This window comes from Heterocephalus glaber, unplaced genomic scaffold (genome assembly GCF_053883595.1).
Source record: "Heterocephalus glaber isolate CG9 unplaced genomic scaffold, H.glaber_assembly_v1.0 deba00001532, whole genome shotgun sequence".
In the NCBI taxonomy this organism is placed as follows: domain Eukaryota; kingdom Metazoa; phylum Chordata; class Mammalia; order Rodentia; family Bathyergidae; genus Heterocephalus; species Heterocephalus glaber.
The window spans coordinates 6,918,573-6,931,462 of record NW_028258330.1 but is presented as its reverse complement, the minus strand read 5'-3'; the positions used below and the strand labels follow the sequence as shown (position 1 = coordinate 6,931,462).

At 38.5% G+C, this 12,890-nt stretch overlaps 1 protein-coding gene across 2 annotated transcripts in view; it reads right to left on the bottom strand.

Moving 5' to 3' along the window:
• The window catches only part of LOC101707293 (kinesin-like protein KIF16B), a 333,418-nt gene that overhangs the window by 13,307 nt on the left and 307,221 nt on the right, over positions 1–12,890 (bottom strand). The gene's annotated exons all lie outside the window — the stretch shown is intronic.

Here is a 12,890-nt window from a genome sequence, read left to right as displayed (position 1 = left end):
CTTTGCTGGTTTCTCTGCTTCTGATTCCACTGTTCTGGCTCCTGCAAGATGTCACTCGGTCAGACCCAGCATCCAGGAGCAACAGCAGAGGAAACTCCTGCATGAGGATGAGCAGCACAGTGCTCGAGGACTTGGCTTCTGGCTAAAGACGCAGCTCAGCAGGCAAATGGAGCTTCAATTGTTCTATGCCCAGAAGGCAAGTGAGAGACACAGCAGCTGCGCTAGGCAGGCTTCCCACCTTGCAAAGGAGCTAGTGCTGCCCATTGCACAGAGACACAAATGTTTTATTCTTCCAGCACCTACCAGGAGGCACTTTGCAGGCTTGCCTTGGACAGAGAATGAATACACATCCTGTACAGCCCAGGATGGTCTCAATTGGCATCTTATGTCCCATCATAATTACTATCAGCATCTCCTTTCATTTTCATAATTACTTTAGTTTGAAAGATAAATTGAATGGACATCCACTTCAGAATCTTCCTTTAATACTTCTCCCTCTCAAAAAGCCCCAACATGATCTTTCCCTGATGACCCAGAACTGACTTTTGAAGTTATGAATTAATTCCCTTCCCATGGGCTAAATCCAGAAACACAGAAAAATCTCTCAATTCTCTTCTTCAGCTGGAGAGCAAGGAAAGAGATCCAGGCAACCACAAGTGTGTGATTGACTCTCCAGTTAAGGGTCACTGTGGTCACTGAGGCCTTCTAGGCTCCTGGTCTCACCTTCTGTGACCCCCAGCCCACTAAGAGCTGTGGCTGACAGCCCAAATGGCTCCTATCACCTACATGATGGGAATCAGAACCACACTCCCTAGTTCTACATTCATTCATATCACTGTTGGTTAATGCCCTCTTTCCACTCATGCAAGAAATACTTATCAGATGCCTCCTTAAGATTCACATATCAATCCTACCCTTAGGTCCAGAACAAAACACAAAAGTGCAGATATCAACATGACTTGATGCAGAAAGTAAAGCGACAAAAAAACCCCACAAAAAACCAGATGTAGTTGACCAGAAATCACTCAAATGATATAAAACCCTCCCGCGGTTTAAGTCAACATTTTGTGCATTGATTATTCACCCACAGACACTGCTGAGTGGCATTTATTGAGTGCCAGCTACTTGATGTACTTCATCACATTTAATCTTCATGGTCACAGTCTGAAGTCAATATTAGAATTTCAGCTTGGTAGATGGGAAGCCTGAGGCTCTGAGAAGTTAGGTTCTTGCTGAAGATCACAGAGCTGTGGACCAAGAATGGGAGCCAAGGTCTCTTTGCATGCTCTTTCCTGACACCACCTCCACAGGGGCCTGCTGAGGCCTTCAGACCTCATCTGCTGACACTGATAGTCGTCCCTTGGGAACACACAGCTAGGTCTCCACTTCATCTTGGCCAAAAGCAGAGCTGCCACAGGGGTGGGAGAATGAGGCCCTGGCCTCAGAAGAAAGAGTCAAAGGGGTTACCATAAACCTCAATAAATGACGTCAGTAATATCTCAGTGCAATATTTTTAAAATATCAAATTGCAAGACTGTACCTTTGGCTAACATTTCCCCCTTTCCTTTGTTCCCCAGCAAATCCACAGCTAGAATATGAGTAAGTTGTGGGGCCTATAATGAGTAAGCATGGTGCCTATAATTAAAAAGAATATATACTTGAAATTTGCTAAAAGTGTATATCTTAAATATGCTCACCATATACACACATGCACACTAACTGTGCAGGATGGCTTTGTTAATTAGCTGAATTGTGATAATCATCTCACAATACATGTGTATATATACAATTTTTTTGAATTATACTTTTACAGTTGAAAAAATAAAATAAATCTAAGAAATGGCCAATTACTGCCCTTGGGCTGGCTGCCTGTGTTTGTAAATAAATCTTTATTACATTTCACATGTCAACACAGCTTACATCCACTGGCCCAAGAACCTGGTTTCAGTTGCACAAAAGAAATTCTCTTTGCCTTTTTAGCCTTGAGGGACAGAGTGCTTGTCTGTAAATAAGGGCCACATGCAAATTAAGGTTCTGGACAAGCACAAAGAACACCAGGAGGCAGATCACTCTTCAGTTCCTCCTCAGAGCCACAGCACCCCAGTGTGATTTTGCAACAGTAATAGGAAACAGGCTGCCTGAGCGGGGAGTGCTGGAAACAGGGTCCAAGTAAAAGGACAGGACTAGGAGGCTCAGGTCCTCTTCCCTACAGCTCCTCACTCGAGATGAACACCGGGTTTCAGTGCCACCTCTCCACTTGAGAATATGACGTGAGCTGTAGCTATTTTTGTCTGCCCGGGCTCTTCCATACACAGCTCTGTTCAGGTACTGAGTAATTATTAATGGGAAAGCAGAGTGCTGGGGCCCCCAACAGCCATTTTTAACTGTAGACATTATTGCTCAATTTTGAGTTGCACCCAGGGACTCATAAGAGGAAGACATAATGCTTGTTTGTGGAACTTTTATAGCTAATTGACATTTTTTCAGTGCTCCTCCGACAGCTGTAGTTACTTCTGATTGGAAGGGCTATGAAAAGCATCAAGTTGTGCACTGTCTCCAGATGGGGCCATATTTCTGATATTCCACCAGAAAAAAAGAATAAATACAAAGCAGTCAAAATGAACACACTCGAAAATGATAAAGAGGAGCTGAAGTGATTGGCAAAAGCAGTTCTCTGTGTACAAAAATAATAGAAGTTATTTTCATACTAACTGAGGATGTTTTATTATCTGGAGCTGTCAGACTTCCTCCTTTCATAGTAACATTTTCTTCCTTCTACATCTGTTCTTGTGCTATAGAAAAAGGGGGACACAGAAGCAAAGTTCTCCTTTGCCAGGCAATGTACCTCCTCTCAAGTACAGGCTCCTTGCTGCTATCCTTGGTACTAGTGGTAGAAACCAATGCTCCCACTATCCTAGCCACTCTAAGTCAAGTTCATCTAACAAACATGATTAGGATCAAGCTGAGAAATAGAACTGATGCTAACAGTGTCACTTTCATCTCTAGACATGTTCACACACAGATTATTCAAGTCTAGGAACTAGGATTTCCCATGGTAGACCAACAGAAGTGAGGCATCCCTTGGTAAAAATGCCAGTTTGGATTTGTAGAAACTATAGTGAATGTATATATGAATCCATTTCCTGTCATTGTTTTCATTCTAATTTTTTTTTTTACTTCAAAAAGCCACTGCTGCATGTGCACTGAGTTCATTTGAGGCTATTATTTTGAGGATAGCACAATATTCCAGATGGCAGGGCATCGTCTACCAAGCAATTTTTCTGGTTGCATGGATGAACATCCCATCTTTCCTATATCAAGGCCTTCTAGCCCATATGTTTCAGATTGAACATATATCTCACGATGAGTCTAAAAATCTTACAGTGGACATATTTGAATGGCCATGTTTCACATTCAATGTCTACAGATAAAAAAGCATGTACACTTAAGACACAGGAAAATATTTTAGGAATTTGCACAAAATCTATGTTCACACATGTTCTGTATAATTCCAATGAATTTGCAGATCAGATTTCTAAGCCAGAGCACTAAAGAAGGGGGAGAACTTTTGAAGCAAGCATAATAACAGCAGGGAGATGGCAGAGAACAACATCCTGGCAGCAATGGAAAAGATTTTTAATTCAAAATAATTAGATATGGGTACTCAGGGAGCCCTATGTGCCAAGTCACTCAGCACAGATGCCCAAGCAGTGCATGTCAACCCTGTGGGTGTCAACATAAAACAATACTCAGTAACAGGAACGTTATAAAGCTGTGTTCTGGAGCAGGAAAGAGACATTATTTTAGAAAAATCTATTATTGTTGTGTTAGCTACTTTTTTCAAAATACCCAACACCCAAAGTTAACGGAGGGAAGGTTTATTTAGTTCACAGTTTGTAGAGGTTTTAGTCCATAATCAGCTGGTTCCATGGCAGAGTGGATGGCAGACAGGCATTGAAGAGGAGAAACAGTTCATGGGAGCAAAAGGCAGCACAGTCACAAGGGAGGACCCTAGCTCTTTCTATCCCTTATATCTTATCCAGGCTACTTAGGGAAGGTAACACACCCATAATCCTAGTGCCCTTGACCCTAACATTGGACCATGAATCAATCCCAGCATCACACACTCTAGGTCCAGCCACCGCTGAAAAGCCCCACCTATGACTGCATGAGGCTTTGGGTGGGACATCTAAACACAAGCCATAACAATTGTTATCATTAGTATTAATTGAGGACAATTAAAGGACAAATTTTTGCATGCTGCAGGACTCCTTTGGTCTCAAATAATAGAATCCTAATTCAAATTAATTTTAGCAAATAGGGAATGTATGAACTCCCCAAGTGAAACCTCAAAGTTGAGGATCTGGTAATCTAGTGATGTCATCAGGAATCTCCATCTTTTTGCCCTGCTTTCCTCTGAAATTTTCTTCCATTCAGTCAGTTCAGCAGCTCTGGGACAAAGAGGGCATGTAAATCTCCATGGTTTCAACATTAAGTCCCAGAGAGAGTTCTTTTTTTATATAAAGAACAAAGAAAGAATAAAAAAATCTTTAATATTTAAAACATCACAGGAAGGAATAACTTCAGATGTAATTTTAAAAACATAGTAAGTTTGCACACATTTTTAGAGAAAAAGCATTGAGCCATTTAAACCCTATAGAATACACATTCTATTGAATTTTTTTTCCGATTGTTATTTTTTTATCATCACATTTGTAGTACATAATGATCACATTTTTCATGGGAAATTGGTGCATGTAAATAACATATCTTAATTCTTTTTCAATCCCTTTACCTTTCCCTCCCTCCCACTTGCTCTATCCCTTGGGCCCCTTCTGATTTGAAAAAGGTCTATCTCCCTACTTCCTACTATCTTTTATTTTGCTCTTTATTTATAGTTAGTTTCTCATAAAACAGAAACATGCAATGTTTAGATTGTTTGTGTTATTTATTTCACTTAATAATATGGATTCAAGGTGCATTTATTTTCTTACAAATGACTCACGTCTATCCTTCTTTATGTCACAGTAATACTCCACTGGGTATAAATACCAATTTTCTATCAGTTCATCTGCTGATGGATATATAGACCATTTATGAGATTTGGTTATTATAAATTGTGATGCTATTAACATGGGTATTCATGTATCACTGTAATAGGATATTTTTATGGCTTGTGTCTGATGTTCCCCCAAAGCCTCATGTGGTCATAGGTGGGGCTTTTCAGAGGTGGCTGGATCTAGAGTGTGTGATGCTAGGATTAACTGTGTGGTGTTGGGATCAAGGTGAGTGATTACTAAATTAGTCCATTGACTGGTTTGGCAGAGATCTGGGTATGATTAAGGATGCCCTACCCTCAGTGTGAGTGCTACTCACAAGGATGGGTAGCAGCTGGATAAAATATAAGGGACAAAAAGAAGGCCAGAGTCATCACTTGTCACTTGCTACTTCTTTGCTACTTCACTCCTTTGCTGCCCACCGTGAGCTAGCTGTTTCTCCTCTGTCATGAAAGCCTGCCTTGGAGACGGCCAACTATGGACTGAAACCTCAACAAACTGTGAGCCAAATAAACCTTTCCTCCTTAACTTTGGGTGTTGGGTATTTTGTCTCAGTAACAAGAAAAATAACTGAGACAGATAGCTTTAACTCTTTGAGGGAAGATACCTAGAAGGGGAATAGCTGGGTTAAATGAAATTTCTAGTTTTAAGTTTTAGAGGAATCTCCATACTGATTTCCACAATGGTTGTGCTCGTTTACATTCCCATCAACAATACAGAAGGGCTGCTTTCCCCCACAGCCTTGAAAACATTTGTTATTATTTCTTGATAATGCCCATTCTTTCCGGAATAAGATGAATTCTCAGTGTTCTTTGGATACGCATTTCTTTAATGTCTAGAGATGTTGAACATTTGTCATGTGTTTATGTTATTTGTATTTCTTCCTCTGAAAAACATCTATTCATTTTGGTTAAAATTTGGTTTTATTCTTTTGAGGAATCTAAGATTTTTAGTTCTTTATATATTCTAGATATTAGTCCTTTGTCTGAAGAATAGCTGGCAAAATTTTTCCCATTCTGTAGGTTGGCTCTTTATTTTGTTGATTATTTTCTTTACTATGCAGAAACTTTTTAATTTGGTATGATCCCACCTGCTGATTCTTGGCATTATTTTGTGTTTCTATACATATCCCTTTTATTTCTTTCTCTTTCTTTTTTGCTCTGGCTAATCTTTCAAGTACTATATTGAACAGGAGTGATGATAGTGAACATTCTTATTTTGTTCCTGATTTTAGAGGGAAAGCTTTCAGATTTTTCCCATTTCATATGTTGTTGGCAATAGGTTTGTCATAAATGGTTTTTATCAGATTGAGATAAGATCCTTTTATAATTTTTTCAGCATTTTTTAATCATGAATGGATGTAGGATTTTGTCAAAGGCTTTTTCTGTTCTACTGAGATGATCATGAGATTTTTGACCTTGCTTCTGTTTATGTGATGTATTACACTTATTGATTTGTATACATTGCACCAACCCTGAATACCTATGATAAAGCCTGCTTGCTCATGATGTATGATTCTTTTGATGATTTGTTGGATTCTGTTTGACAGTATTTTGCTGAGGATTTTTGCATTCATGTTCATTAAAAGATCAGTCTGTAATTCCCTTTTTTGGTTGGGTTCTTTTCTGGTTTTGGAATCAGGGTAATGCTAGCTTCCAGGAATGACTCTGGGAGTACTCCTTCCCTTTTAATTTCATGAAAGAGTTTAAGGAATACTGGTGTCTAATCTTCCATAAAGTTTTGGCAGTGAATACACTGGGATCTGGGCTTTTCTTAGTTGGTGGGTTTTTTAATTCCTTCTTCCATTTCATTGCTTGTTTTTGAATTGCTCAGGATTTTTATATCTTCTTGGATTATTCTTGGTAATTCATAGGTATCTAGGAATCTATTTCTTCTGAATTCTTCAATGAGTTAGTGCATAGGTTCTCAAAGTAATTACAAATAATCATCTGGATTTCGGTGGTGTTGATTGTGATTTTGCCTTTTTCATTTCTAATTGCACCAATTTGCGTCTTTTCCTTTTTTGTAACATTGGCTATGGTTTTGTCCGTTTTGTTTATTCTTTCAAAGGACCAGCTCTTTGACTCATTGCTTCTTTGCATTTTTAGTTTCAATTTCATTAATTTGTTCTCTAATTTTTATAATTTCCTCCCTTGTACTAGCTTTGGATTTAAGTTGTTCTTGTTTTTCTAACCTTGAGGTGCATCATTAGGTTATTTATTTGGATTCTGTTTTTCTGAGGTAGGCATGTATAGCTGTAATCTTCCCTCTTCAGACTGTTTTCATTGTGTCCTGCCATTATCATTTATGGTATGTTGTACTGCCATTATGTATGGCATGTTGGTATGTTGTACTGCCATTATCCTTTAATTCTAGGAATTGTATAATATCTTTGTTGATTTCTTCTGTGACCCATTGATTATTCAAGAGGGTATTATTTAATTTCCATCTGCTTGCACAATTTCTGTGGTTTCTTTTGCCCTTGATTTCTAGCTTCATTGTACTGCGATCTGCAAGTATGCACAGGACAACTTTTTGCATAGTAAAAGTATCCTTTAGGCAGTGCCATATGGATTACTTTGGACAAAGTCCCATGTGCTGCTGAGAATGTGTATTTTGTTGTTGAGTAGAACGATCTATAGATATCTATTAAGTCCATTTGTTCAAAGGTTTGGTTCAACTCTGATATTTCCTTCTATTTTTTTGTTTAGTTCATCTATGTGAGACAGTGGGATATTGAAAACTCCCACTATAACTGTGTTGGTATGTATCTAATCTTCGATGTTCTCCAGTGTTTGTTTTGTGAAGTTGGACACATCAATGTTTGGTGTATATATGTTTATAATTGCTATCTCTTTCTGTTAAATTGTTCCCTTAACTAATGTGTAGTGACCTTTGCCTCTTCTGATCAATTTTGGCTTGAAGTTCACTTTTTCTGAAATTAGGATAGTTACTCCTTTATTTTTGGGTCCCCATTGTTTGGAATATTGTTTCCCATCCTTGGATTTTTAATCTGAGAATTTCTTTTTGGATTAAACATGTTTCTTGTATACATCATATTGTTGGGTTTTGTTTCTTGTTCATTCTGCCAATCTGTGTCTTCTGATTGGGGAATTGAGGCCATCCACATATATTACTGAAAGTTATTAACTTATTCCCGTCATTGAATTATGCTGATTTACATTTTTTTTCAGAGTAGCTTTTTTGGCAGTGTTTTTACTTTATAGATGAGGAACTAGATAGAGAGGGATTAAAATGTGTATTTTATTTAATACTAGTGCATACAATTTTTCTTATAGATGATAATTAAAAATGATAAATCTTCCAAAGGACATCTTTTCAAACAAGTACTTCAGACCCAAAAATTTGTTAACACACAAACACAAGCATGTTTTTCTCAGTTGCTTCCTGTAAGATAAGACTTGAATTGTTAAAATAACTTTATGCACTAAAAATCTTTAATCTTAAATCAGTGTTTCTTAAATTGAGGTATCACTTAAAATTTGGATGACTATGCACCAGCCATGATTTGTTGGTAAAGCCCATTAGTCCCAATCTTTTCTTCCCTCTATTCTTTCCTTCCTTCTAGTCTTTCTCTTCTCTGTGGGTACTTCATTCTTTTTCTGTCTCAGCCTAGGTCAATTCTAGACCAAAGAAGCAATAAAAACTTTTTTAAAAAAAGTTATAATAAAGATGCTACCATCACTTAAATTTCAAAGAAAAACAACTTATCTGTATGGTATAATGTTCATTTGAGCTATAAGATCTTTAAAAATTTTCTTTCTAAAGGACCTTATATGAAGAAAAAATGTTTACGTTCAAATTAAACAATGATAGCAGACAGAATGGGTTTTTCCTGAGCTTGTAATTTCTGAGATATTATGATCAGGTTTTATGTCAAAGCATAGGTGTGTACTTTTATTGTGTATCTTGGGTACAGTAAATAAGATGTACTGTAGCAGAGGTAGAACCCCACTCCATTCTGATTTCCTCACTCTGACTTCTTTGTGGAAGGCACTATGCTAGTTACCATGGAGAGAGAGAAAAAAGAAAAGAAATCAGGTAACACTTTCTTGTATACAAAACTATGTCCTAAGCAGTCATTTTAGGTCCTACCAATCTATATCAAACAAATTGTCATTTTGAATATGCCTATCAGAATCTCTATTCCTACAAAACACTCCTTCTTTTGACTTAATTCAGGTATATGCTGATTTACTTTATCCCCCCTCCTTTGCTTAACTGCTCACTCTGCCTAGTGTATTCATTCTATTAGAATACTTAGCACTGTGGGCTTCATTGTTTCTTTCTAGGATATCTTTGAGAATTTCTTGGAGTTCTAGTTTGGTGGCCATACATTTTGTAAGGTGCTCTTTGTCATGGAAATACCTTATTTTCTCTCAGTTGTGAAAGATAGTTTGAAGGAGGCATAAGTCTTGCTTGGAAGTTGTTTTCTTTTAGGGTTTGAAACACTTCAAGCTCTCCTGGGCTTTGAGGTTTGTGGTGAAAAGTTTGCTCTATTTCTAATGGCTTTATCTTTATAAGGGATTTGTTGCTTTCCTCTAATAGCTTTTAAGATTCTAGACTTGTGATGGACTTCTGGGATTTCGACTATGTTGTGTCTTGGAGAGGTTCTTTTTTATTGTAACTATTTAGAGTTCCATATGCATCACATATCTGTATTTTTAACTATTTCTCTATATTTGGAAACTTTTCTGTTATTATTTCTTAATCAGGTTTCTCATGCCTTTTGTGCTGCCTTTTGATTTTTCACTAATTCAAACTAATCTTCAATTAGTCTTCTTTGCATCTTGTAGCAGCTGCTGGATCCATTTTTCATGTTCTTTCGTTGTTTATAAGCTATCTCGGAATAACTGGTCTGTTGACAGCAGCCCTATCTGCTGTTTATGACATTCTGTCTGCTCACTGTTCACTTTTTGCTGCCCATAATATGAATAGAATTTTTAATCTGGATTTCTGTCTAGAACATTTTCATGGACTCTAGTTCTTTGCTAAACTGGTCATTCATGTTTTGTATCATTTTGTTTAGTTCAGCTAGCTTTTTATTAGTGTTCTCTGTAAATTCCTTCATCATTTTGCTTATTACATCCATTATCTGTTTAATTATCTCTTTGAGTTCACTGAGCAATTTATCCATCTGTTTTGTAAATCTCCTGTTATCCTTTTGAATAATTTGACTGTGTGGCTTTTAATTTTCTCCCCCTCAGTGCTTCATGGATTGGCTTTTGCAGAGTTAGGAGTTTCTGGAAGCATGTTTTTTGGTTTTTTTTTTTGCTTTGTCATCTCATATTTCCATTATTTTAATTTGTTTATTTTGTTTTGTGCTGAGATTTTCTGGTGCTTATAGTGGAAAGAGTTTTTTGTTATTATGGAGATCTTTTTAGTTAGTGTTTGCTTTTCAGTGATGCACTTTGGGCAGGGCTACATATAGACTTTTGACCCTGTTCCAAGATCTGACCACTTCTGTTAATTTGGGAGGGAAGGATCCAGTATAATTGGCCCAGCACCCAGTTCTCTGAGAATGGATCACAGTATTGTTAAAGACACAAAGGTAATCTGCATATCGGCATAATAGGAAACCTATTAATAGTAACAACTATGCCACCCTGGCAATAACAAGTAAATCAGCAAGAATAATATTGTCAACGACAAACTGGATATTGACATACCATATGAACCAAGACTGTACCACCCTTTACCACAGAAAATTGATCTATAATTACAGTATAAATGGTAAGATAAAACACACAATAAATATCTATTGACTACAACAACTTTAACTCCATTAATGATAGATTTCAACAGTACTAACAGTTAATTATCTAAAGATTAATAAAGCTTAATATTTATACAAGTCAAGATAGGTGGAGTGGAGAATGGGAGAATTAAAGAAGTAAGATTTGAAAAATTAAACAAGAGAATATTAGGAGGGGAGAAAAGTGAGCTAAAGGATCTTATTAAGGTGTAGAAGGATATTAATAGAATTAGAAGTAACAGAAAAGAATAAACAAGAACAATAAAAGGGGGGGAGAAAAATAAAGAGAATAAAAAATTAAAAGGAAAAAAAGAAAGAAAAATAAAAGAAGGAAAACTCACCATTTCCCCCAAAACCACTGAAGAAGAAAGAGAAAAAAGTGAGAAAAAAAAATGAGTCCAAAGAAAGAAAAAAATATTTCTGTGTATTTTGGAATGAGTGGTTTCTTTCCAGGATTGCAGTTTTAGAATCCAGTAAGTCATGGTTTTTTCCTCCTAGCTTTATAGCCAGTAGGTTTGTGAGGTTTCCCCTGTTCCAGAGGTTTCTCTGTCTGTTTACTTTAGGCTGTAGCAACTGAACAAGCTGAAATGCATCCGTAGTCATGTTGGTAGATGAAGAAAGCAATCAGACCTCTGACCTGTGCTGGAGGTAGGTAGCGGGACAAAGGTTCAAGCAGTCTGCTGAACTTAATGTCAGCACTTTCAGCCATTTCAGAGTACAGCACAGGCCTGGCCTGGCTTCTCAACATGGGGAAGGGAGGAAGTCCTTTATGGCCTAAGCTTACGCTTCTCAGGGGGTCTATGTCTAGCACAATTATTGTCCCTGCCATAGTCATAGTCCCTGTCTCCAAGTGTCTCCCATGTCTGTCTCTCACCCAGTTACTGTGGGAGGATTACACTGGGATTCCTGAAGTGAAGTTGCTTTTTAGTTGTTCTGAGTCTCACTCTCAGTTTTAAATAATCAACCCCTTTCCAAATGGCACCTGATTAAGCATTCTCTGGCAATGTGACTAGTACCACACAAGGGTCTCTCTCCAGCTGTTGCCTGCCATGTGGAAGGAGTAACTTTAGAGACAAATCCCACACTCCTTCTGCAGTTCACACCAGACCTGGGCTCCTTCTGGGGTTCGTGCTACTGCCTGGTCTGCAGCTCCTCCCTGGAGCTCCAGACCCTTGAGGTTTACCTTGTGTCTGCAGAGACAGGTTCCCCTCCCAATGAGCCAATACTGGTCATGCCATAGGCTTCTAGACTGTTTTGTTCTTTTTTTTTATGTTGTGGTCCATTTTTCCAAATTCCCCACCTTCTAATTTTCCTGTCAGTTCCTTACCACTTCCCAAAGATCTACTTCTTCTTTTCTCTTGGCAAAGTTATTTTCTAGGTCTCTGGATTCCAAGTCTTGGAGAGGCTGAATTTTGCAGCTAATCACCACCTGGAGTGTGTGTGTGTGCGCGTGTGTGGGGGTGTGTGTGGGGGATGGGGTTCTTATTGGCACAGCTCAGGTCATGTGCCACCAGGACCAATCACTGGCCAGAGTGTGCTCCCATTGGGCAGGCCTCATGTGTACTCACATGGCAGACTGAGGAAGAATAGCCTCAACTCCACTGCCATATGGGCTGAGCAGAGAGGTGATACAGACACAAGAGGAAAATCGGGAAGCTAATAGAAGAAGGGGGATAGGATGCTGTGCTGGCACAAACAACCGGTATGTTTTAACCTATTAGATAATAAAAGAGCAGTTTTCCAGAATGACTCAATGCCTGAGAGATTTAGAGGAAGCAGCCTCTGAGATGGAGGATTAGGTGCAGGTGGATTCTGCTGAGGGTCTTGGGAGGAAGGAAGCAGAAGGGGCAGAGGGAGGAGGTAGGCCAACAGGCAGCTGTAACAGCCCATTCCAGAAAGAGCTCTAGAGCTTGGGCTGCCCTCCCAAGTGACTCTGAAACTGAAGCCAGGGCAGCCTTTGTCACTCTCCCAGTAACCAGTTTCTGGAGGTGCAGTACCCCCTGGGAAGAGCTCTTACCTTGATGGAGGAGGCTTCTGTCACCCAACTGCAGTATGTA